This window comes from Rhea pennata, chromosome 1 (genome assembly GCF_028389875.1).
Source record: "Rhea pennata isolate bPtePen1 chromosome 1, bPtePen1.pri, whole genome shotgun sequence".
NCBI lineage: Eukaryota > Metazoa > Chordata > Aves > Rheiformes > Rheidae > Rhea > Rhea pennata.
In genome coordinates this window covers 58,807,623-58,830,726 of record NC_084663.1, presented here as the reverse complement: position 1 = coordinate 58,830,726, position 23,104 = coordinate 58,807,623, and the positions used below count along the sequence as shown (strand labels likewise).

Sequence of the window (23,104 nt, the reverse complement as noted above, 5' to 3'; positions counted from 1 at the left end):
TTTCAGTCTTGGGCTACGTGCAAAATCTTCAAAAACATCTCCGTGGGATGAGACTACAATCAAGTCATTTCCAGAGACATCAGAGATACCACCAAATAGGTGTTTTTCAGTAACATACTATAAAGTCTCTGCAAAATCTTTATGGAGACAAAGTAACAGAGGCTTTTGCCCTTTAACAGCCAGGTAAGGTCAGATTTAGGTATGCAATATTTACTTGCGTGGGTTAACCCAAATAAGAGCTATTTCATGTATCAACTTTGTTAATTTTGTACAGTGGGTTAATGAAAGAATCTGTTAACTTTGCTGTAAAAATAAAGAAATAAATAAAGTAGTTCCTTTTATAGTAATCAGTATCATCTTAGACTTTTTGAAAAACATCAACTAAGAAAATTTTAACTTGCAGAACTAAATCACCCATTTTGGACTTTAAAAGCATTTACATTTTGTACTTTTATACTATATGAATACTGGATGAATCTAGATTCTACTTTTTTGGGGGGGGAAAGCATGCACCCATGCATGCTCCAGGACTAATCAAAACCCTACAGTGTAATTAATGGTGCAAAAAACCCCAGCTCTCAAGTGAATCACTTCATCAATATAGATTAAGAGCATCATAAACTTCAGCTCAACCTAAATAGCCACCTCTTCCCATTCCCATTACCACAGGGGAAAAAAAAAAAAAACAAAAACAAACAAAAAACCCACAACTCTTACTTCTGAACAACTTTATTTAGATAACTGCACGTGTGCGCACACACATGCACATATATCTGACAAAAATAGTAATTGTTGATATAGGAATCATTGAATTAGTTACTTGGCTCTTACCCGGGTAACTGTTATACTTAATTTAGATTGGCCAATATAATTAGTAGAACAAGAAACTATCCTTTGTCAAACCCTTCAAGAGAGTTAGGTTAAGGCAACCAGCCAGAAAGCGCTACTATTCTAGCTAAACAATGCTTAAAACAATGAGAAAGACAAGAAGTCGAGTGATAAATTCAACTATTTTTTTTAAACAAAGAACAACAAAAAAAGCATCCTTATCTAATTAGTTACATGGTGACTCTTAGACTGTAAAACATCATGCAACCTTTAATATAAGGTCCTCTTTTCACTCACTTCCACTAACTTCAACGACTAGTGTTGAAGTTTTCTATGTTGTGTACCTCCCTGCATATTGATTTTTTCAGAAAATTTCATGAAAAATAATTCAGCTGTTTCTCAAATTGAAAATTGTCTTTTCCATTCTCAAATATGCAAATACTATTTATCTAAAATCTATTTTCATCATGCTTTGCAATTTGAAATCTGGCATAGGGAGATCACTTGTATTTTTTCTACTGCCACTGGCTGAGCTTTGTACATCTCCAGTCATGCATCACAAAACATCAGGGACTTGTATGGCCACTTTGCATCACTGGAAATGTGATGTGTTTTTTTTTCTTTGGCATCAGTTCCTACCAGCTGACCCCAACTCAGACTGCCAACCACAGTGCTAAGATCTCAGAGGTCCGTATAACGAACCTACATGCTCTCTCAAGCTCTTTGTATGTAGTATGGAGATCTGGAGAGAAGCTAAGTCACTTTGTAGAACTGAGGAGCACACATTTTCTACAGCAATGTGGGAGTGTATCACTGTCACGTAGTACGAAACCTGAGGAACAGAGACCATGGAGCTGCATCTAGCCCTGTGGCTCAGCCTGTGCCCTCTCTTACAATGCCACCCTCTGTGCCTGAACTTCTGAAGGGATAACCTAAGGAAACTGAGCAAGGGCATACTGAAACCTCTGTGAAGTGTGTAGAGATATTTAGCAGAAGACTTATGGCCTAGAGCAGAGGTGTCTCATATTCTGAAGAGATAAAAAATTCTAAAGAATACATTAGACAAAAGCACAAGCAGTCAATCCTTTTATACAACCTCTAGCTTACTAGGAAGCGTCAGCTTTTTCTCCCAGATGAGAACATGGCCACATCACATTGATCCTTGCATCAATCACTTCCAGATGAAATTATCATAACTAACTGTAATTAGGTCAGAAAATGGAATCAGTTTTGCCAAAATTTCTATTCCAGCTTGGCAAAACACAGCAGCCATCCTACCTGCAAGAGACTAGCCTACTGTGAGGTCGTAGTCCAGGTGCCCTTGTGTTTTCACTGAGCCTCTCAAACTTGCCTTGCTGCTGCCTCATGCCCTGGCAGAACCGTCAGCAGGGGCAACATAGCTACATCAGTGACTGTTCCACCATCCTTGAGTCGATTGCTGTCTATCCAAAAACCAGACTGCCTCCAGTCAATGCAAAATTCAAAAAGACCAAATACAACAGCCATGCATATCTTCAGTGATAGGAACCAGCTGTGTATTAAGCAAACAAAGGAGATTACATCGATCTTGCCTTTACTATACTCCATGAGGATTTGTATCATTTATAAAATTTCTCAAGATCTCTGAAAAGGGGCTGTGCATCTTAAACCACAAACACACACCCTAACAACAACACAAAAAAACAACAACATTCTTCAACAAAGGAGGGATCAAGATACAAAAAAAAAAAAAAAAAAAAAAAAAAAAACAAAAAACAAAAAACAAAAAACAAAACAAAACAAAAAAACAAGAAGGCTCTTATGCACTTCATGACATAGACATATTACCTTCAAGAATGTTTACATACAACAGTGACTGACAGTACAAAAAGTCCAAAGATTGGATAAAAAAAGACACACACACACACACAAATCCACAGCTGTTCAACAGAGAAAACCCTTGTCTGCCATATTTTCTGGTTTGTGTACTACAGATGGTGAAGAATTTGCAGAGTCAAAGAGTATTTTTGGCTTAGTCCTAGAGTTATTTCATTTCTGAAACAAACTTTCTCCTTGCTCTTCTAAGTTTTAAAAACAAAATGAATAGTAGTTCAGTCTTTTGCCTTCATATGCAGACAAGACTAAATGCAGATTTTTATAACAAGAATAATGCAACTGTTTAGCACAGAAAGAGATCAGTATAGAAAAAAAATATCTCTCTTTAGAAAAGTAGCACCTACTTCCATTCCTATGGAACACCTACATGGCTTGTGAAGATGACTACTGAAAATAGAATATCATCATGGATGTGCTGGTAAGATGGACAAGAAAAGGACTTGCATTTCAGACTGCTCCATGAAAAGCTCAAGGAGGAACTTGGGGTATTTTAATTCTCTACATTTTAAAGTTGTTAACAGTGCTAGGAAGACAAAATCATAAGCAAACCTGAAGAGAATTCCATAAAAAATGTGCCTGACTGCTGTTTTATCCAGTTCTTAATCCCTTGAAGGTAACAGATGAGTACCGATCACCTGAGTTTGATGCTGATTGAGATATTTCTTCAGTTGCGATTTTCAGAGAGAGCTAAATGCTTAACACACACTCCATAGATACCAGCTGGGGGTTCTCTAGTAAGATGTCTCCTGCAAAAAAAAGAACACTTAAAAGCCTGAGATGGCTTGGGATCTAGCCAGCCTTATACTCTTACTTCTTTTTCCTCTGCCCCCATTTACCTCATATGCCTGTAAAAATCATTCAGGCAAAAATATGCATGAAGTGACCAATTACCATAAAATCTCCCTGAAATCTGCCTCTGAAATTATAAATGATCTTCCATTAGAACCAGAAAAGCATTTGTATTGCATCTTAATGCAATCAACACAAGAAAGTAACAGTAGGCTCTGCAGTTATCTATGGAGAAGGCTGTCAAAATTCAGTTTTTGACTCCCACTTTCTTCAGAAAAGTATCATGTTATTGCTTACACTCAGAGAAGAAATAGGTTAGTCTTATAGGGAAGAAGAATTTGTGTATTTCCAGAGATAGTATGGTTCAGTTTAAATCTCAGTGAAGAGGTCTTAAGAAGTGCCCTTGAGGCATAAGCACTATTTTCCTTCAAACTCATCTTAAGGAAGAATAATGTTCCTTTGCTGATAGTAGTAAACCTTTAGTTGATCAACAAGTAACAAGGAATATGAAAAGTGCAGGAGGGAAAAAAAGAAAGAATTTTAAATAGTATATACTTTTAAACCTTATTAAAGAAGCTAATCTAAAACTTTTAGCAGGTTCCCTTTCTGTTAGCATTTGTTGGATATACTTATCTTTGGTTTGTTGAGAAATCTAATGCGTCTTCTTATTCCACCTGACCTACTGGATTCATAGAGCTACCAATAAAACATGCTACTTTATTTTTAAGTTACTTTGCTGATTTGCCACTACTATTGAAAATTTGATAGTAACAATCTCTGTACACATATAGCTATCTAGTCTTTTTAGCTCTCATAACTTTTGTTTTGATTCATGCTCTTAAAATTATTTGCAAGGTCAGCTGGGCACTGGTACACTAAATAGTCTGAATGGCTTATGCTTTTAGTCCATAATAATCAATTGGCTTCCTACAGAAATACTTGGGGAGGGAACTGGGAAACAATTCTCATCTCATGGCTTGTAGTTCGACTTTCAAATGCAGGCATCTGTACCAAAGAATTTGCAAATCTGGCCACATAACGCAAAAAGGCTACCAGCATACCCCGCACCTGAGTGAGCATCCCATTGCATAACGGGAGGCACAATCCAGAGACACTGTGGTTTTTATCACACTACGGCAGGAGAAAATCAGCGGCTGCACTCATAGTAGAGGCACTAGCAAGTAAAAAGCTGTCAGAAAAAGAGATTGGGTCAGCAAGATACTCTCTGGTCCCTATCTAAAAGGCCCAATATTTCCTACATTAAATTCCTATGTTACTTATTAAGCCTGAGTGCCATTTCAGAGACATCTGATCATGATTTTGAGATGTCAAATGACAAAGAATCCACTGTCATTAGGTTACAACTGTGTTTCAGATTAAAACTAAACCATGGATTTGACAATAGAGGATAAAACAATCAGTAGATCAAGCCATGAAATGCGGTGCCTTCTTTGTGACTCAAAAACTTAAAAACCGAGATTGAAAATCTTAAAATATAAGATATAGCTTAACAATTATTTATGAAGCCTGAAGCAGGAACTACCGCTGGAATTCTACAGCTTGATTCCATCAGGCTAGGTAATCAGAATAATTCCTGTGGCATTAGCAACCACCTCTATGAAAAAAAGAAAAAAAAATAAGAAATTAAGATCAAAATTTCTGCACCCTACTCTCTTGAAAAAGAAAACTAAAAATACCAAACACATGCACTATTATATCTCAACAGGAAATCCATCTGGAAAGTCTTACCTTCCAGATGCTTTCCCCTAGTATCTCATTGTCCTGCTAATCTTTGCAAGCACCCTTGGGAGAAAAAAAAAAAATGCACAACTTACTGTCAGGCTAACAGTTTGAGGAAAGAATAATACCCTAGAAACATGCCCTAGAGAATTATACCCTAGATCAGTCTGTTTCACATCACAACTATAAAAAGAGGAAATTATATTTGGATAATATCAAATGCAAAAATGTATCAAAATGAATAATCATCATCTTACATGGACACAATAGTAAAGAAGAACGTTTGCAAAAAAAAAAAAAAAAATCAGAAACCTCCCAGAAAGTCCAACAACCTTTCTGTTCAAACAAATCAAAGTTTAATCCCATTAAAGCAGTCAAAATTTCAGTCAATTATTTTTATTTTATAACATAAAAATGTGATTCAAGTAAGCCATATAGGTAGTCACGTCTGGTTTTAAAGAAGTCCACAGATTGTTCTCCCTAAACTTCAAAAGGATAACAGGGTTTCTTCTTACCAGTCACCTGTATACAAATGAACCTTGCAAGCCTGTCATGGAAGCAAGTGAGAGTCATTCTATTAATTTACAGGGTCTGAGACAGATTTCCAAATGAAATCCTTTTGACTGGAAAGATATATCTACTTAGTCACATATAGTGACTACAACATCTATTTGGACCCCTTTTGTTTCCTCTGCTGTAGCTGTATGGCTAGAAACTCTCCTGCCTGTTGCTATTTAAACTGTCTGAAGCACAGCTGCTGGCACAGAAAGAACCTTCCCAACAAGTTAACACAGTTCTCACAATAAACCAGGCTACTACGTACCTAACAAAGGCTAAGTGTTATTGTTATCAAGTTGTTTTCTTTTCTTCCCTGTGACTGATTTTATGTAACACTTCTTTCCAACCTCAAGGTGCATTATAGCATTACAAACAAGTAAAGAGCCGATTTAAAATATAAATAATAATAACATACATGATTTATAAACACAAAAGGACAGCTGATGAGGAAAGAAAGAAAAAAAACATTTAATTTTACAAGGCTTTTATTTTCCTTTGCTATTTTCCATAATGAAAACTTTCTAAAGACAGCAGGATGCAATTTGCAGAATATACTCCTCCTCCATACATGTTTTTCTATGTCCACAGCATCTTCATCCTAATTGGTTAGTTTTATAAACTTTTTTTTTAATTAAGAGTTGCTGAAAATGTGAAAATCTGCACAGATATACGCAAAACAAAAGGATTCAGAATAGACCAGTAAGATTTTATACTGTTTCACCCTATTAGGCCAAGAATATACTTTATATCAAAATATGCATAGACTAAGCACCCAATGGCCTATTTTTTGATGCCCTGGCTATTATTCCAGAATTCCCTAAAATTGGTTGCTTCTCATTTTGCCAGTTCCTCTTCATTTTAGCCTCCTCCAGACATGGCCAAACTATTATACCCAATTCAAATAAGAACAGTCCTCAAATTGCATCACATTAAGCCTTAAATGGCTTCTTCTATGGTATAAACAGGAGCGCTACTTATAAAAGATTTGGGAGCATTTCCAGAACACACTACGTGATTTTTTCCAGTCTTACACGTTACCTAAAAATCTCCTCACCCACCAGAGTAAGCAATGAGTAGAATCATTGCAGCAAGTTCACACAGCAAATAAAAATGTAGGTGTCCTAAACTGCTTTTATTCTGCTATGTTTGAAGCATTACAGATGTATGTTCCAAGAAGTGAAGCAACACATGCAACATGCATGCTCAAAAAACTACTTCAAATTACTATGAATTTCTTTATATCATCCACTTTTTCTCCAGATACAGAAAAGATTTAATTTCTCATTCATAGCTGCAAATATATCAAGTTTGGAATCTTAAAATAAAGTCTTTTAAGTTGTCAAAACATGATCATAATCTTAAAAGTGTCTTAACTGAACAACATTTTCCCTCCCTCCTTTACACACAGTGTTCAGATAACTGAAATGACGGAGTGTACATCCACAAAACTTTACAAAAAGAAAGGTAACTCTAGCTTGTATGAAGAATATAGGCAGAAATAATCTGCATTTTTTACGTTGTAAGTAACAGTTATAAATTTAGACATGCTGTATTGCAGTAGAGCTAGAAAAGACAGGTTCATTCGCTGTGCTAACATTTACTACAGAAACATTTTATTTGCTATACAGCATTACCCTCTGTTGCATGAGTAGCTATCTAGTCAGAAAGAACTACTTGCATTTCTTGCCACTGTTATTTTGTCTCATAGTTTTCCAAAGATCTTTGTTCATAAAATGTTTGTCAAAATGCACACACACATAGCACCAGGCAATGAGGAGATGAGAGCAGATGCTTTTACGTGCCAGTGGGCGGGATGGAAAAGAAGCTGCAGAAGCAGCTTTTGCATACAATCCATTATAGTTATTCTCCTTTTAATCATCTAACGGCAACTCAGATTCACCTAAAATACATTAAATCCTCTGAACTTATGAAATGATGCATCATTGAAGTCACAGCAGGGAAGCCAACTCAGTTTAGGGGACATGAAAGACTAGCTCTAGAACAACTTTTTATTACAAGGTTATGGATAAAAGACACTGGAGACATTTTAATATAGCGAGAAGATGCACAGTCACAGAAGCACAGTGGAAGCACTCTCCATATATCTTTACAGAGGCACCAAAGAAAAATTCTTTTCAAATAGATTTTCCATCTCCAAAACAGCAAAATAGATCAGCAATGCCTTAATCTCTCAGTCCCCTGCTCCAGTGTGTTAGTATTCTCGCATATATGCTCTATTAGGCTTCTCAAATGCATGCTCTTAAAATAAGCTACCTGTCTAAGATCTGAAATTCACTTCCATCCTCTATAGATTCTCTCTCTGCATCATTTACTACTGTAAAACTGAGGTTGCAGTAAAATTTACAGGTTGAGGAAAAACTCCATTGTTCTGATTTGTTCCTCTTTACATTGCTTGTGTTAGTACTGGTCTTTACTGGTTGTATTTATTGAAAGTCTATTTAGTTGCAAATTCCAGCAACTTGAATTCACATATGCTAACTAGACATGTATACAGAGCAGGCACAGTACATGAATATATTATTAGTAGTGTTCCATTACAGCAAAGCATAAAAAGGAAGAAGACACTTAGATGCAATATCTTAATGGGACAGAATGATGTGAGTAGAAAGCCCATATCTAGCTCCACCTAAGCTACTGAATGTGAAATCAGAGGTGAAATGCATAGGACAAGAATGAGTAAATCTATAAACAGCCCCAAATTATTTGTTTTATTACAGGAATACAAGCGACTACAATCATACTGAACAGGCTATTATCAAATCTCTTCAGTGACAAAGCTTTCTGTTGAAGAGCACAAATAAAAATAAGTGCATAAATCTCAAGGATATGCAGCTTAGGGCCATTATCCCAGAGGATTACAGAACAATTTTGCATCCTACCTCTGTTTTTAGTACCTCCATCTTTGTTTTAATATTGTAGCTATCACCATCACTGCTATCTGAAGACTAGAATCCCCTTCCAGTTACAAATGGTACACAGAGAAACCTCTCACTTGTTGATACAGAGCCTAGCGTATACTTTAAAGGTACACACAGTAACCTTACAGTAAGAGTCAATTTTTAATGAGTCCTGCCAGTGTTGTCCAACTGTATAATGCTTTAATTATGGAGCACTATATTGCAAATTATGGACTGTGATTGCCAGGCATCACCAAAGACCACTGTCTTGCTATATACAGAGCAAATACCTAACAGAGAAATCATACCTGTTCTAAGGTACTTACATAACCCAGAGGTAAGCTTAGGGATAATAAGTGGCCAAAACACAGCAGTAAAGGTGAAACATAGAGGAAACAGGGCAAGTATAGCAATCAGCAGTCACTGCACATCTGGAGAGGCAACAAGAGAGTAACCACTCTCAAATAACACCACTGGTTTTAACAAGAACACCCACATGCACTATGGCACATAACCATCCTGCAGTCCAGCTCAAAATGAAGACTACAGTTAAGGGACTGACCCGACTTGTATGTAGTATGAATCAGGATTTTAACTTTGGACTCCAGATAAAATGAGAAATTGGTGGTCCATACAGCTCTACAGAGCTTATAAAAGGTTTCCCCAAATAACCCATAAATCTTATAAATGTCATCATACCACTTCTCTGTTGAAATTAAAGACATCATTACACAAGCAAACACGCCTCCCAATTTGTAAGAACATTTTTCAGAACATGCTTTGATGCATGAATAAGAATTAAAAAAAACTAGCTCACCATCAAATTTTGGACTCAAGAGAACTCCTCATCTCCAATACACACACACACACACACACACACACACACACACTTGACCTAAAGTGTGGATCAAAACTTGACTTGATTGGGCCCAAAAACTAGAAGCAAAATCAAAAGAAAAGGTGAAAGAAAGGCAAGAAAATGCAGTCTAATCTAAAAAGCATAACCCACTAATATAAGAACTTGAATGCTAAATGAACTCTTTTGTGTTTAGAAAACTAGAATGTTCTTCCTCCTGACTGCTAAGCCACTATTCCCTTAATGATGGGGAAGAAAGAAATTGATTTAAAATCTTCAGTCTTAAATGTCTGCTTCAGAATTATGGTACTTTTCAGCAAGACATTTGCTGACTCGAGTAAAAAGCTTAGCAATGCTGACTGGTAATTAAGATATTTCATTTACAACACAATTTCCTATTTGTACAGGGGGAAAAAATGCTTCTTATGACATGAAATTTCCCATAATACTGAAAAGAAGCATGTAGATACAATACCATCTAAGTCTTTCACTTGTACCATGAAGTAAGTCATTCCTTCTTATGATTAGTGAATACATGCTTGAATATAGAAAACTACTAAAGGCAAAACTTAAGTGCTGCTAGAGCCAAAGAAAATAGTTCTTGGAAATTTTTAGGATTGCATATTCAAGTCTTGTTTCAAAATTCATGTCAACAGGAGTCATGCTATTACATACAGTTGGACCAGGCCTCAACTGCCTTGCAATATGCCTAATAAAATTTCCTAAGTTGTATTTGTAGAAATTAGACCTCTATCAGTTCCCACTTCCCCTCCTTCAAACCACTGGTTTCACTTTATTAATTCCTGGATGCTAAACAAATACACAAAAATAAACAGATAGAAAAATAACATATATCAATCCACATTTCTTAGTCAATCAAAAACAGAGAACCTTAGAAATAATCTATCATTTGTTCTAAATAATTATAGAGAAGTTAATTATCTTTGAATAAAGATAAGAATTCTGACTATGTTACTTTCCATATATATCTTCACCTCAAAGGGAAATTTTCATAATAGACCCTGAATATTCACAGATTCTTGATTTATTATACATAGGCATGGGACAGTCAGACACGCTAGTGTTTTAATCAGACTGTCACAAAACCTCTTCCTCCCATCTGTAGTGGGACAATTGCAAGCATTTTTGAATCAACTGTGGCAAGCTTGGATAGATAATCTGTCCTTTCTTTGGGGAATATTCAGTGCTTTTAAAGAAAAAAAAATGCCTAACAATTCAAACTTTCAATCTACTTGTTAGCTACAGATATACAGAGAGAGGAAAAACAAAACAAAACAAAAACCTCTGCAGGTATGACAGCACATTGGACATTCAGTGGTGCTTAGAGAGATGTATTAGAGGCATGAACCACTCCCACTAAACATTCTGCATTCTAGACATAACAAGTAATCTCAGATACACTTCTCTGCCAGCCTTTTGTGAAGCAGCTTCTAGAATACAGATCCTGGTCTGCATCAGAAGCCTGCTCCTGAGCCACAAAATTGCAGCAACACCTCACATCTCTGTATCTGTGCTTTGCCAGCAAAACAAATCCAAGATCCTTAAGAATCCCTCCAGTTTTCACACCAAGTATAAGCCATGACAAGAACATCTTGAATCAGAAATAGTTCTATATAAAAATAAGAACACTTAGTAGCTTTCTGGAGCATTTCATCTTTCAAAACACTGCAAATGTTATCCTGCCATCATCACTGTTTTGGGGAAAGGAAGCAAGAAAAGAAGATGCAAAACTTGGTAGCAAAATAGATTGATGGTTTTCACTTTTTCACTTTCGCATACAGTGGTTTAATTCCTATCTTAGTGATACATCAAAACAGATTCTGCTCTACTGGAACAGCAAAGAAATACTACATTATTATACAGTGATAGACCTGGGTTACTGGTAGACCTGTGTTGCTTTCAATACTAACACTTTCCCAAAGGAAAATCATGTTGTTTTCCTTAAATTAACATTGCAAATGCTTTACATTCCATACCAGCACCATAAGAAAAGCTTTTATATCCTTACTGAGAATGAAGGGTTTTTCATTTGCAATTTCCATTACAACATTTCCAAAAGCACATACGCCTGGCAGAATCAAGACATTAGATAAAAAGCTGTAATTTGTGCAAGTTTGTCCATTACACGGCCTGCTGAATTCCATTTTCTTTGTTTAGGGTGCTTTTTGGCTCTTTAGCCGCAGCTAATGGGACAGTCTTATGCAAAAAGATTTATCATCTGCTACATTCATATTCCTTTGGGGTGTCTAGTATGACTACTGTAGATCAATGCTGGGGTTCCTACCAAGAACCCCTATGTCATCTAGAAGCATCACTGTATGCTCATCAATATCCCATCGCAGTAAAAATTGCTAACTTATGGATAGAGTGGCAGTCTCAAAGTGCAGGACACCAACAGATCCCCATATATATTAGCTCTACTATTAGCTCCTCACTCCCCTACTAGGGGTACTGATTTCAGTGCTCATAGAAAAAAAAATAAAATAAAGTAAGAATGGCAAAGACTTTCACTTGGATATTTAAAATTCAGCTCAATTAAGGGAGTCTGAGCTTGAAGTCCTATGAACACTCTCATTTGCATTTTGAACAAGACCTTAAAAAAACAGGGGCTTGAACAGGATGGAGAAAGGAAGTCAGCTAAGAGGAAGGCACACTGGTTTTGTGTTCTTCCATTGTTCAGCCTAGTTTCACAGGCTTGGTTATTAGCGGGAATTTACATTGCATTACTTCAGTAAACTCAGGTGAAGTTAGAGTCAGCAACAGCATTAAACATGATAGTCAGGTCCATGTTCGATAAGAAAGGCTAACTGAAAACATTAAAGTGTATCACCTGTCACAGTCTACTTAAGAAAGAGCAGAGAGGATTCCAAAATGAATCTAAGATAACCTGAACAATTAGAGAATGATTTCTCACTAAAATCAGCATTACAAACAGCTCCTGAAAATGTTTCTCACTTTTTAGTAACATCTCTGGCCTGCTAGAATAGACTGTTCAAGTCACTAAAATTTCACCAGAAATTCCACTTTGCTCAGATTAGTCAGTGGTACTAAGCCTTAAAACAACTGCAGTACCCTGACTCAAAGCAGATTAGACAGAATCAGTTCTTGGAGATCAAACAAGTTGCATCATGAACTCAGATATGTATGGTGAATACAGGCAAAGAAGACAAGAAAATTCAAGGGAACCTCAATTTCTTGCTATCTGTGATGAATGACTCTGTTCCTGTCATGTTAGATTAATTTAACTTTCATAAATTACCACCACGCACAGGCAGGTGCAGTGGAATCTATCTCCATCCTGCAAAAAGTTTCTGTTTGGTTAGTCCAAAGAATTGGTCTTACAGACTATTGTAAGATTTTATTTTAGCACTTTCAAGTCAAATATAAAAATGTACTTAAAATACTACATCAATTAAAAAAAATAACCTGACAGAGAAACACGGTTAAATACATTTATGTCCCAGAACTACAGTGAATTCTTTCAGAATTGTCCCCTGCTGTTGCTGCTGCCAGTGGATCAAGAACACAGCTTCTATCTTTTCCACAGACATTTAAACAAATCCAGTAACAAATAAGACAATGACATTCAAATGAAAAATACGATCATTTGAGAAAGTATCTCAAATTATTGAGATTAAAACTGCAATTGAAAAAAAAATGTATCAGTTTTCAAACACTTTAGCACATTCTTACTTCCACATTTTGTGAGCTCTTTTGGGCAGGAATGGTTTCGTGCTTTAGGAGTTTCTGACAGCCCAGCTATGCTGGCTGATGGTGTGAAAAGTGATTGTTGATTGACATAACTTGGCTAGTAGAAGCTACCACAGTAGTCACAACTATACTGGCAAAAATGGTGCTTTTATCTGAACTGCTTCCATCATTTGTGGAATTTTATTGGCATGAAAATGCTGCTGTGCAAGAAGAGTTCCAGCCACACATCAGTGTTTATATTGCTGTTTTATACGAGCATTCATATTCCAATGAAGTACCCTTAAGGTACACAGACTCTATATATTTGTGCTTCACCCAGCATGAAGGAAACTTTCTCTCAACTTGAGCCCCTAGGCATTTCAGTAACATGAATAAATAACTGCTTTCTACACCACATTTGCAATTCCACTATTTCAACCAAAAAAGCCAAGATGTTTTCCCAAATCACATTACCTTCATACATGGCAACTTATAATATGAAAGGCTAGGAGAAAAGAAAAAAAGAAAAAAGAAAAAAAGAAAACGCCAGACTCAGGCCTTTCTCAACATAGCAATGACCAATGCAGCATGATAAACCCAAAACTGAGGGACAAAACTCAACCACACAGAAAATTAACTATACTGCAAAATTAATTATTTCAGAGAATTCTTGATACTTTCTGCAGGTCATAATTCTTTATTACTGTTGTAGAATACATTCTGCTTAGGTCTGAGAGAGGAAAGGTGGAGAGCCTCACGTATGGAAAGCACGAAGAGATTTAGGACAAAAAGGAAGTTCCGACACTTGAAAATTTTGTTTTGTATAATACTACACCAACTTCTGACACATGCTGAATATGAGTTTACCTCAGGGATGTTTCTCCGCTCCATCTCTCCCCACTCTATCCCCTTAACAATTTTGCCCAGCAGCACAGTGGGATACAAACCACACAACACACGAAAGTAGCCTTCTATTCAAACAGATGCTGTGCCTGACCCTATCACTGATCAGAAATGATATAAAATGATATCGCCAATAAAAGTGCAGCATTCTTCATCCAGTTAGGATATGTCTATGACTCTGCACAAGCTTTGGTCTCCTTATAGTCCCATTTACGGTAACTTCTGCTACATTTGAGGGCTAAATGTTGCTTGTGCCACTTTCACTCTCCACATTCTTAACATCAGCTGGCCATAGATAAACTGCATATATTTAATAAATAATATTAACTTACAGCCATTAATGACCAGGAAATGTTTGTTTTCTCCTTAAAGCATTCTCCTGTGTCCTTCTCCTTTAACTGTTGTATCTATTTCCTATCCTTCATAAGTAAAACACACTCCTTTCTCCCTTTGGTCATTGCATAGCCTCCAAATCAAAGAACATCTAAACTTTACTATGGTGGGCTTATTTTTTTCATTTATCTATTCTCTGTTTAACTTGTTAATATTTGTAGTATGTATTAGATTTAATATGAGCATATATTTCGTACATTTCCATACAAACACTGTTACATACTGAGTATCATCAGTGATCACTTTAAGGCACTAGTATATTAAGCAACAGTTCTTGCTAAAGACATTGGTGTTTTCACATGCCTAAAGCATGCATCATTGATATGATGCAATCTGATACACTTCAGGTGCCAGATGTGAACATTGATGTGAGAGCAGTGGACACTGGCAAGTACGAGGAAGTTGAGATTTTACATCCAACTGCCCCAGCAGAGAATGCAAAAGCAGGGGGCAAGGCTCTAAGTACAAGCAAGAGAGATATAAGCTCTAAGGTGGATGACTATTGCAATGGACAACTGTGTCTGGTCCTCCCTTATCCAAAAACAGCTAGAAAGTGAGCTGATCAGATAGCTGTATCTATGATATTTTCAGTTTGTACTTACTTATTTTTGCTTTTTGAGCTAGTGGTACAGACCACATTATTTTAATTCTACATTCTGCATAGTAGCCTCAGCAATTTGGTATAAAATCAACATTAGATTAAAAAAAAAAAAAAAAAAAAAAACTCACTTTCCCTCTCATCACCTAATGGTTTCTCCAGTCACTACTAGGTCCCATCCTATGGTGGAACAACACTATCCTCATCATCAGTATTGATTTTTTTTCCCCTCTTTTTCATCTGTAGTATCCCATACTTTGTCAACGTAAATCTCACTGAAGAAGGGCATCCAAAGCCAAAAGCTTCCACCATTTCTTTAAACTGATCATTTTTTGCTTTGTGGATGTCAATGTCAACACGGTAGAAGGCTGCAACTTTCTCAGTACTCAACTGTTTATGGCATTATCACCTACTGCTTTCCACTACTTGTAAGAGTCACTGAAGATTAACCAGCTTCTCATAAATGTAGATGAGATTAAAAAGCTCTAGAAGACCAAAATCAAGGACATAGGTTATAAAATATTCCAAATGTAACAACAGAAAGATTACAACTTACAGGAGCCTTGTGCTTTTAATGTTCCAATTCTCAGTTCTAATAAAAACAACACTTTGTTGTATGGTATACCTAACACTGACGAATCCAAACATGCAGACAATTTTACTCTTTAAAAGGGGTAAGAACCATCCCTATCCTGTTTAAGGATTATTAAGCATGCAATATTTTATCTTAAAAGAGTTGTCTTACATGGATGATAACTTCCCTGTGTTTAAATCTGAGTGACACTTTAGAACCAGAAAGACTGGAAAAAAATGAAACCTAAGAATCTTAAGGAGAACACAATTTAAAGACATGTATTTGGGTATCTGGCAATACTAGAATGATTGGTTTCCATTTCATATTTCCAAACAGTGTCATACTTCCTTACAGTATCTTCAGCTTGAAAGACATTGAATTAAACAAATTCATACATCAATGTCTGGCAACTTCTGAACATAAAAATCTATTTACAATATTAATTAGCAATAGCATTTACTGAAAGCAGAAGGGAAAATAATCATCAAGGGAATTTAGTACTAAAGCGACTGAGGCAGAGGTGCAGGACGAGGAATCAGGTAGAAGAAGACAGTGAAACCTGGCCATTATTCTGGAGGATCCCGAAGAGCTTTGAATATCAGCTAGAAACTTCATCTCATCTCAACAATTCACCACTCAGTAACAGCTTTCTTTTTCCAGGGTGAGAAGCATTATTTTCTTCAGACACAGTCATTCCCAAGTCCCTAAACAAGTCTGTAACTTTATCTGGAAATTGTAAAAAAATGAAGAGGCTCATATTTGTTTGTATAAAAGTTTCACTTGGATACAAATTACATCACACTATTTTCAGTACTGAAAAACAAGCAAGAAAATTCAACCCTTGAAAATATAATTTTTTAAAATATCTGGATCATTATTCAGCTGAATGTAACTGCATCAAAAATACAGCAGTTGCTTGGCTGCTCCTCAATAAAATCCCACACGTTCTGTCTCTCTGTCTCTGTCTCTCTCCCTCTCTCTAGCCCTTCCCCCTCTCTTTCTCTACCTCTTCCCCTCCTCCAATTCTTTCATTTTTCTGATTTGTATTTAAATGAAGGATGTTCAATAACATAGTTTTCCAGTTCTCTCGTATTCATAGTCTTAACTGTCAAACATCTTCCAGGAGATAAAATTCTAAAACTAAGGATACAATCAAAATGATGGCATTCTACATGTAAATATCATACTATTGGATTAAACTTTAGAGGGACTATTGAAAGCTGCAATTTAAAGTGACAACTCAAACTTCACTAGGAGTCATAAGCCAGAAGAATATTCTGGTGAAGGTAAGGTAGATGCTTAAAAAAAATTTTACAAAACTAAGTTTTAATTTTAAAGTGTATTAGTTTCAGAATGTGACTGCAGGTGTAAATTGATACGGGTGTTGTCTATCTGAATTATGAAAGTTAAGGTTCTGGTGTCAGCACTTCCACTTACAGTTTTCCCAGACCGCAGTAGATCATAAATACAGTTTTCATCATTTTCACAGATAACTGGCAAAACAGTAAAACCAGCCACTGTTAATTGATGAGGCTCTTGACTAGCTGCCCCTCAGGAAAACTGCATTCAGCATACACAGAGCCTGGCTTAATGTATGCAACATCAGCTTTCTATCCCCCAATGACACATGATTGGTATAGAACTGGAATAATAGAAATCAGTCGTCAATACTCAAAAATGCTTGAGAGAAGTGTAGAGTGGTGGAATCTCTCTCTTCTTATCACTGGTCAAGAAACAGGCAATTGCCAGCTTTCATTTTAACACAGCACTTTGTTTAGCCAAGTGTTTTCTCTCCCTTCTATCACTGTGATTATATAAGAAAAGTTAAATGTTTTTAGAAGACAACTGATTTATTGGTGTTTCCATCCTGGCACCTATACCTTTCCAGAACACAGAAGGGATAATCAGTGCTGTGAAAAATCTTTCCTTTAAGACCCACCTATTCCCTTTTATTATTTTCAAGTGTACCAATATCTATGTAGAGGTTGATGAGGAAGACTGTGCTTATCTACACAGTCTGAGACTTCTAGTTGCCTCCATCATCAGGCTAGGTGATTTGGTCTGTTTTTTGTTGCAGCACTGAGCTGACCTTTCTGGAGTTCCTCTTGCCAATTTCAAGTACGGCTTCTATCCAGTTAGCTTCATTCTCCTGGAAGTAGTGGGTGTCCTCCCAGAAAGAACAGTGATTTGGATACTACTGCAAGCAGTAGTAGATCAGACCTAGTCTGATCTACAAATTAAAGCAGGTAATGAAACTATTTTATACAATCCGCTACTAATTCTGACACATATGGCACTTACACAAAGATGACAGTTTTGCTTCAAAGTCAACACCAAGACTGGGATAATCCTTTCTAGCAATATTCTCCCTGATTTTCGAGTTACCAAGTTCCCTATAAAATAGAATTTGCTATCTGCTATTCCCTTTTCACAATGATGCATTAAGCAAGCTTTGCTATTAGATGGGATAGACCTCCAAAGGCTAAGCCAAGTGACACCAAAAGCAATTAGGAATCCCTACAAGGCACAAAGCATATTTCTTAACCCTTATCTTCCAATAGGGGTACCACCAGAAAACAGTGATCCAATTTAAAAGCAAAAGTGGAAGACTAAAATTACTTTCCTCAATATTAGTTTTAACTCTCCGACACTTAGATTACGCGCAATATGGGATAATGGACAATGTTTTTAAAAGCTAACATTCCCTACAAAGAGAAAGGTGGCCAAACCAGACCATTGCACAAAAATAGCACACATGCTTAAGTAAATATGCTTCCTCATACAAAACTACTTCTCAAAAATTTTCTAGTCACAGGCAAATAATCAATATAGCGTAACTGCATGGAGACAAACTCATGAAAAAATGAGCATCTGTAATCTTGTATTAGCCATTAGGTGCTCTTCTCAAGCAACCCTAACATAATGTTATCAGGACACACAAGTTGAAGGAAAATTTGATATACGCAAAATCTCATACCCTTAAAATGAGGGGTTTCTTTAACTAGTTCTAATGCAGATGACAAAAAGATCTTCAATTAAAGCTAATAGGGGCTCATTAACAGAAGCTTTCATACAGGCCTAGATATCTGGACAAAAAAAAAAAAGTAACTATTGATATCAGTAGCAGTTTTGCATATGAACAAGGTCAGCATTTATTGCAAAGAATTTGTAGTAAGGTTATGAATTCTGCCCTTTATTAGCCTTCAGTTTACAAATATTAGGCAAAAAAAAAGGTTCTCTTCTCTTTCTCCATGTGTGCTTGTTTTTCTAAAATAGTTCTTACAAATGCACACAAAAATCAGAGAGCAAATGAGTGAGGGGAATACTCAAGTATGCAAGGATCTATTGACCACTAGTGATTTATTTCAAGTAACACACACAAAAAAACCCACACATTTGAATAAGAAATAGTCACACAAGTAATAGCTTGAAGGATAGTTCCTTAGAACCAATAAACTTAAGAATATTTCAGTTTATCAATGTAAATGTACATGGGAGATGCATATGTTTTAACAACTTCCCAAAATAATTCATTTGGTAGAAATACTACATTGGCTAATATAAAATCCTACTCACTGAAATTTCTGTAGATCAGGCCTTTGACAGATCTTAGAGCTGCCAAAACGCATGCATCCTTTCACCACTGCTCTGTGTTTTGACTACCTGAGGACAACACTTTGGAATTCCTATAGATTCAACAGCTGGCACAGGAAATCCAACATATGAGTATACGATATTATTTTTAGTGAGCCTTCAAATAAACCCAGTGCAAATTTCTCCACACCTAAAGACTTATCATCTTACTTCATCTGAATAGGGAAGAAAAAAGTTGCCATGCACATTTCAGCTTTAAAAGAAGAAAATAATGTCCTGCAACATACTGGCATCAAAATATCTCCAAGTTATGCTTCTTTCAGCAGCAATTGAGAAGTTGGTATGTACTTTGAACAGGAAAGATGTAATGCAAAACACAAATCAAAAATTGTGGGAATTAAATGTCAACAGGATGGAGACAAGGAACCTGCTGCCAGATTGAGTAATTAAAAAACAAACAAACAAACAAAAAGAACCTACCAATCCAATTATCCATCAGAGACTGTGCAGTTACTGCAGCTTCTTCATGACTTGCAGCCTTGCTGATCAAAGGTTGTCACAGGACACCTAAGCAATAAGAATTCACATTTCAAACATGGAATACTTACCAGCAATTTGCAGTTTTCAACAAGCATATGGAGAACTTTTTTTTATCTTAGTCATTTCTCCATTAAAAAAAAAAACAAAAGAGGAGGTTTTTGTTTACTTGTTTTGTTCTTAAAAGTAAACTACCTATTAAACTACTTTGTTAACCTATTTCCACTTGCAGCAAGAAGAATGACTGTTAAAATATTCTCCCTGCCCTTTAAGTCACACTTTAATGAGAGCATTATAAGATGAGGAAAGAAGCCTACATTTCATAGATTTTATTACATTAGTCTGTGCGTTTTCACCAGTGGATGGGGAAAAAAAAATATAACTAGTCCCCCTAGCCTACCTTTGCAGCAGAAAGCTAAAGAATATGTAGTAATCCACTAAGCTTGTTGTCTTGTTGTGTGAAGTAACAAGCTAGCCTTTTTTTTTTTTCCTCTTTTTTTTATGTAGAAGACATAGCTACTTATAACTGCAACTGCAGGGAAACTAGACAACCTTTCAGTTCATTTATCTAATTTCCTGCTGTTCCTATTTCTGAGCAAGTAAAATAATAAATGTTGTATATAGAAAATTAATCTGTATTCAGAAGATTTCATTAAATAAAAAGTGCCAACCTGTTGGCAATTGCCAACTCTGGTTTTAACACAGTACTTTGTTTAGCTCAGTGCTTTCTCTCCCTTCTATCACTGAGATTGTGTAAGAAAAGCTAACTGCTTTTGGAAGACGATTGATTTATTGGTGTTTCCATCCTGGGCATCTATAGCTTCCAGAATACAGAACGGGCAATCAGCGCTGTGAAAATGTTTCCTGTAGTAATTTCAAAAGTGCTATAAAAACCAAGTTCTGCACATACACAAAAAAAGGTAACACATTATAACAAGTGTTCAGATGCCTCCTCAGGTTAATCTTCAGTTAAACAATGCATATGTGAAAAAGTAGGTTTGATTTGCTGTCTAGCAATATCCTTCTTCCAAGAGGAAAGAAGAGGAGGATACCGTACTCAGGTGAAAGCACAAATAAAGATCACTTGTCTGATGCTCTGCAAAGAAGGGGAATTACTTGCTCTCTACAAACAAAACCGAGTACAGAGTACGAGCTAGGAACCTCTTCAGAAACAGTTACATAAGGGCACTGTCAAACTTCATGTCACCTCCACAGGGGCAGCAAGTTGCTATTCCCCCTCCTTCCCAGCAGTGAGCTTGGATTAATGATCTAAATGGCACAGTTCTGACACAAGATCACCGCAGGATCTGCCCAGCTCAGAGTCGCGCAGACCAGGGAGGGGTGTGTGTGGGGGGGAGGGGGAGTACGGGGGACACCACCCTCGCCGCCCCAGCGTCCCCATTAAACGGTGTTTTCGCCCCGAACGGGCGGGCAGCACACGGCGCCTCCTCCCGGGAGGCTCCCGCCGCGGGCGGACCTGCCCCGCGGAGCCGGCGACCGTTTGAACCGCTGCGAGGCCAGGCGCGACGCTCGCGTGGCAACGGTTTTTCTCCGCGCAGCGGCCGGTACCGGTGGAACGGCGCCCCGCGCATGGGGGCAGCGGCCCCCGCCCCGCTCCGCCCGCCCCCGCGGCGCTGCCCCGCGCCGACGGCCGGGGGAGAAGAGCCTCTTTGTGCCGGGGAAGTGACAACCGCGCCTGCCCGCCCGAGCATCTGCTCAACTCCAAATCTGACGGGGATTAAAATCCGGGAGGCAAAAGAATAACCCCATTCCTACCGGACTCACATCTCCCCCCCCCCCCCCCCCGACGCCTGCCTCCGCTCGCCTCTCACCCACCCTATTTCCGAGCCCCGAAAAGCAACAGCAACCCGGTGAAGCACCTTACCTTCCCGGCGCGGCGGCGAGCCGGCTGCCCGCGGGGCTGCCGGGCGGCTCCCGGGCCGTCGGGACGGGCGGGCAGCGGCGGGGCGCTCGGCGGCCGCCTTCCCACGCAGGCAAGCGGTCCTTCCCTCTCCTCGGCCCCCAGGCAGGCAGCTCCAGCTCCGTCCCCGCAGCCCCGCGCTCCGAAGGCGGCTCCACTTCTCCGTGGGATGAGGGGCTGCCCGCGGCGGGAGGAGGAGAAGAGCGGCGGGGAGGTGCCCCCGGCTCTTCCTGGGATGCGCCGCCGAGGTGGCTCCAAGCCGCAGGCTGCCTCCTCCTCCTCCTGCTGCCTACCCGACTCTCTCTTCAGGGCCTGCCCGCTCCCTGCTCCACGCTGTCCTGGGGGGCAGCCCGGCCCCGGCGTCCGTCCCGTTCGTTTCCCTCCGTCCCTCTCCCCGGCGGCGAGCGGCACCGCGCACAGGCCCTGCCGGCGGCCAGGAGGAGCCGCGGGCGAAGGGGGATTCCGGTGCGGCCTCCTGCCCCCTCCCCGTGGCCTGGTACACACGCTCTGCGGGGAGAGGAGGCCCTGCCCCGGCCTGGCAGGCGGCGAGCAGCCCCGGGAAGGTCACCAGCACCGAGGAGCCACGCGCGGCGGGGCTCTCTCCGGCACCGCCGCCGCCGCTGCTGCTACTGCCGCCAGCCTGGCCTCAGCGGCCGCTGGGTGCCGCGCTCCGCCCGGGCTCGCTCCGTGCCGGCGCCCGCGGCCGCCTCCGGGTCTCAGTGCCAGCCTGCCCCTTTCCTCCCCCCTCTCGCCCGCCCCTTCTCCGCCGCCAGCCTTCCCCCGCCGGATCCCTGCGGCTCCCGGTGCCACGCTGCCCCCTGCGGGCCTCGGTGCCGAGGCTGCTCGCCTCCTCCCGCCGGCGGGGCGCCAGGCAGCCCCGCGGGCCGAGGCGGAGGCGGCCGCGGCGGCTGCCGCTGCCAGGTGCCGCGCGCGGGGTGCCCAGCGCAGCCGCTCAGCCCCGGGCTCAGCTGCAGCTGCAGTGACTGTGTGTCTGTGTCATGTCCGTGCATGGGCGGGCGGCGGCGCGGGGCCGAGGCGGAGCCAGCCCGCTGACACGCCGCCCAGCGACAGGCGCCGCGCGCCCAACCAGCAGCGGCCCTCGCCGCCGTGGCCCGGCCGCGCCCCGCGCCGCCACACCTGGGCCGGCGCGGAGCGGGGGCCGGCCCGCTGCGGGGCTGCGGCTCCCCAGGGCGGCAGGCAGGCCGCCCTCGCCGCGCTGGGGAAAGGGGTGGGGGAGGGGGGCGAGGCCGGCAGGGCGCGGGCTGCCCCTCGCCCCGCGAGCCGCCCGCCTAACGGCCGTCCCAACGAC

The 23,104-nt window shown here is 39.7% G+C and overlaps 1 protein-coding gene across 1 annotated transcript in view; it reads right to left on the bottom strand.

Annotated features, from left to right (window-relative positions):
* LARGE1 (LARGE xylosyl- and glucuronyltransferase 1) overlaps nt 1-22,476 on the bottom strand; it is a 286,606-nt gene extending 264,130 nt beyond the window's left edge. Inside the window, exons 1-2 of the mRNA XM_062588926.1 lie at nt 21,760-22,476; nt 19,818-19,904 (exon numbers count right to left, since the gene is read on the bottom strand). The gene's annotated coding sequence lies outside the window, so the exon portion shown is untranslated. The remainder of the gene's footprint in view (nt 1-19,817; nt 19,905-21,759) is intronic.
* Nucleotides 22,477-23,104: the final 628 nt, after the last annotated feature.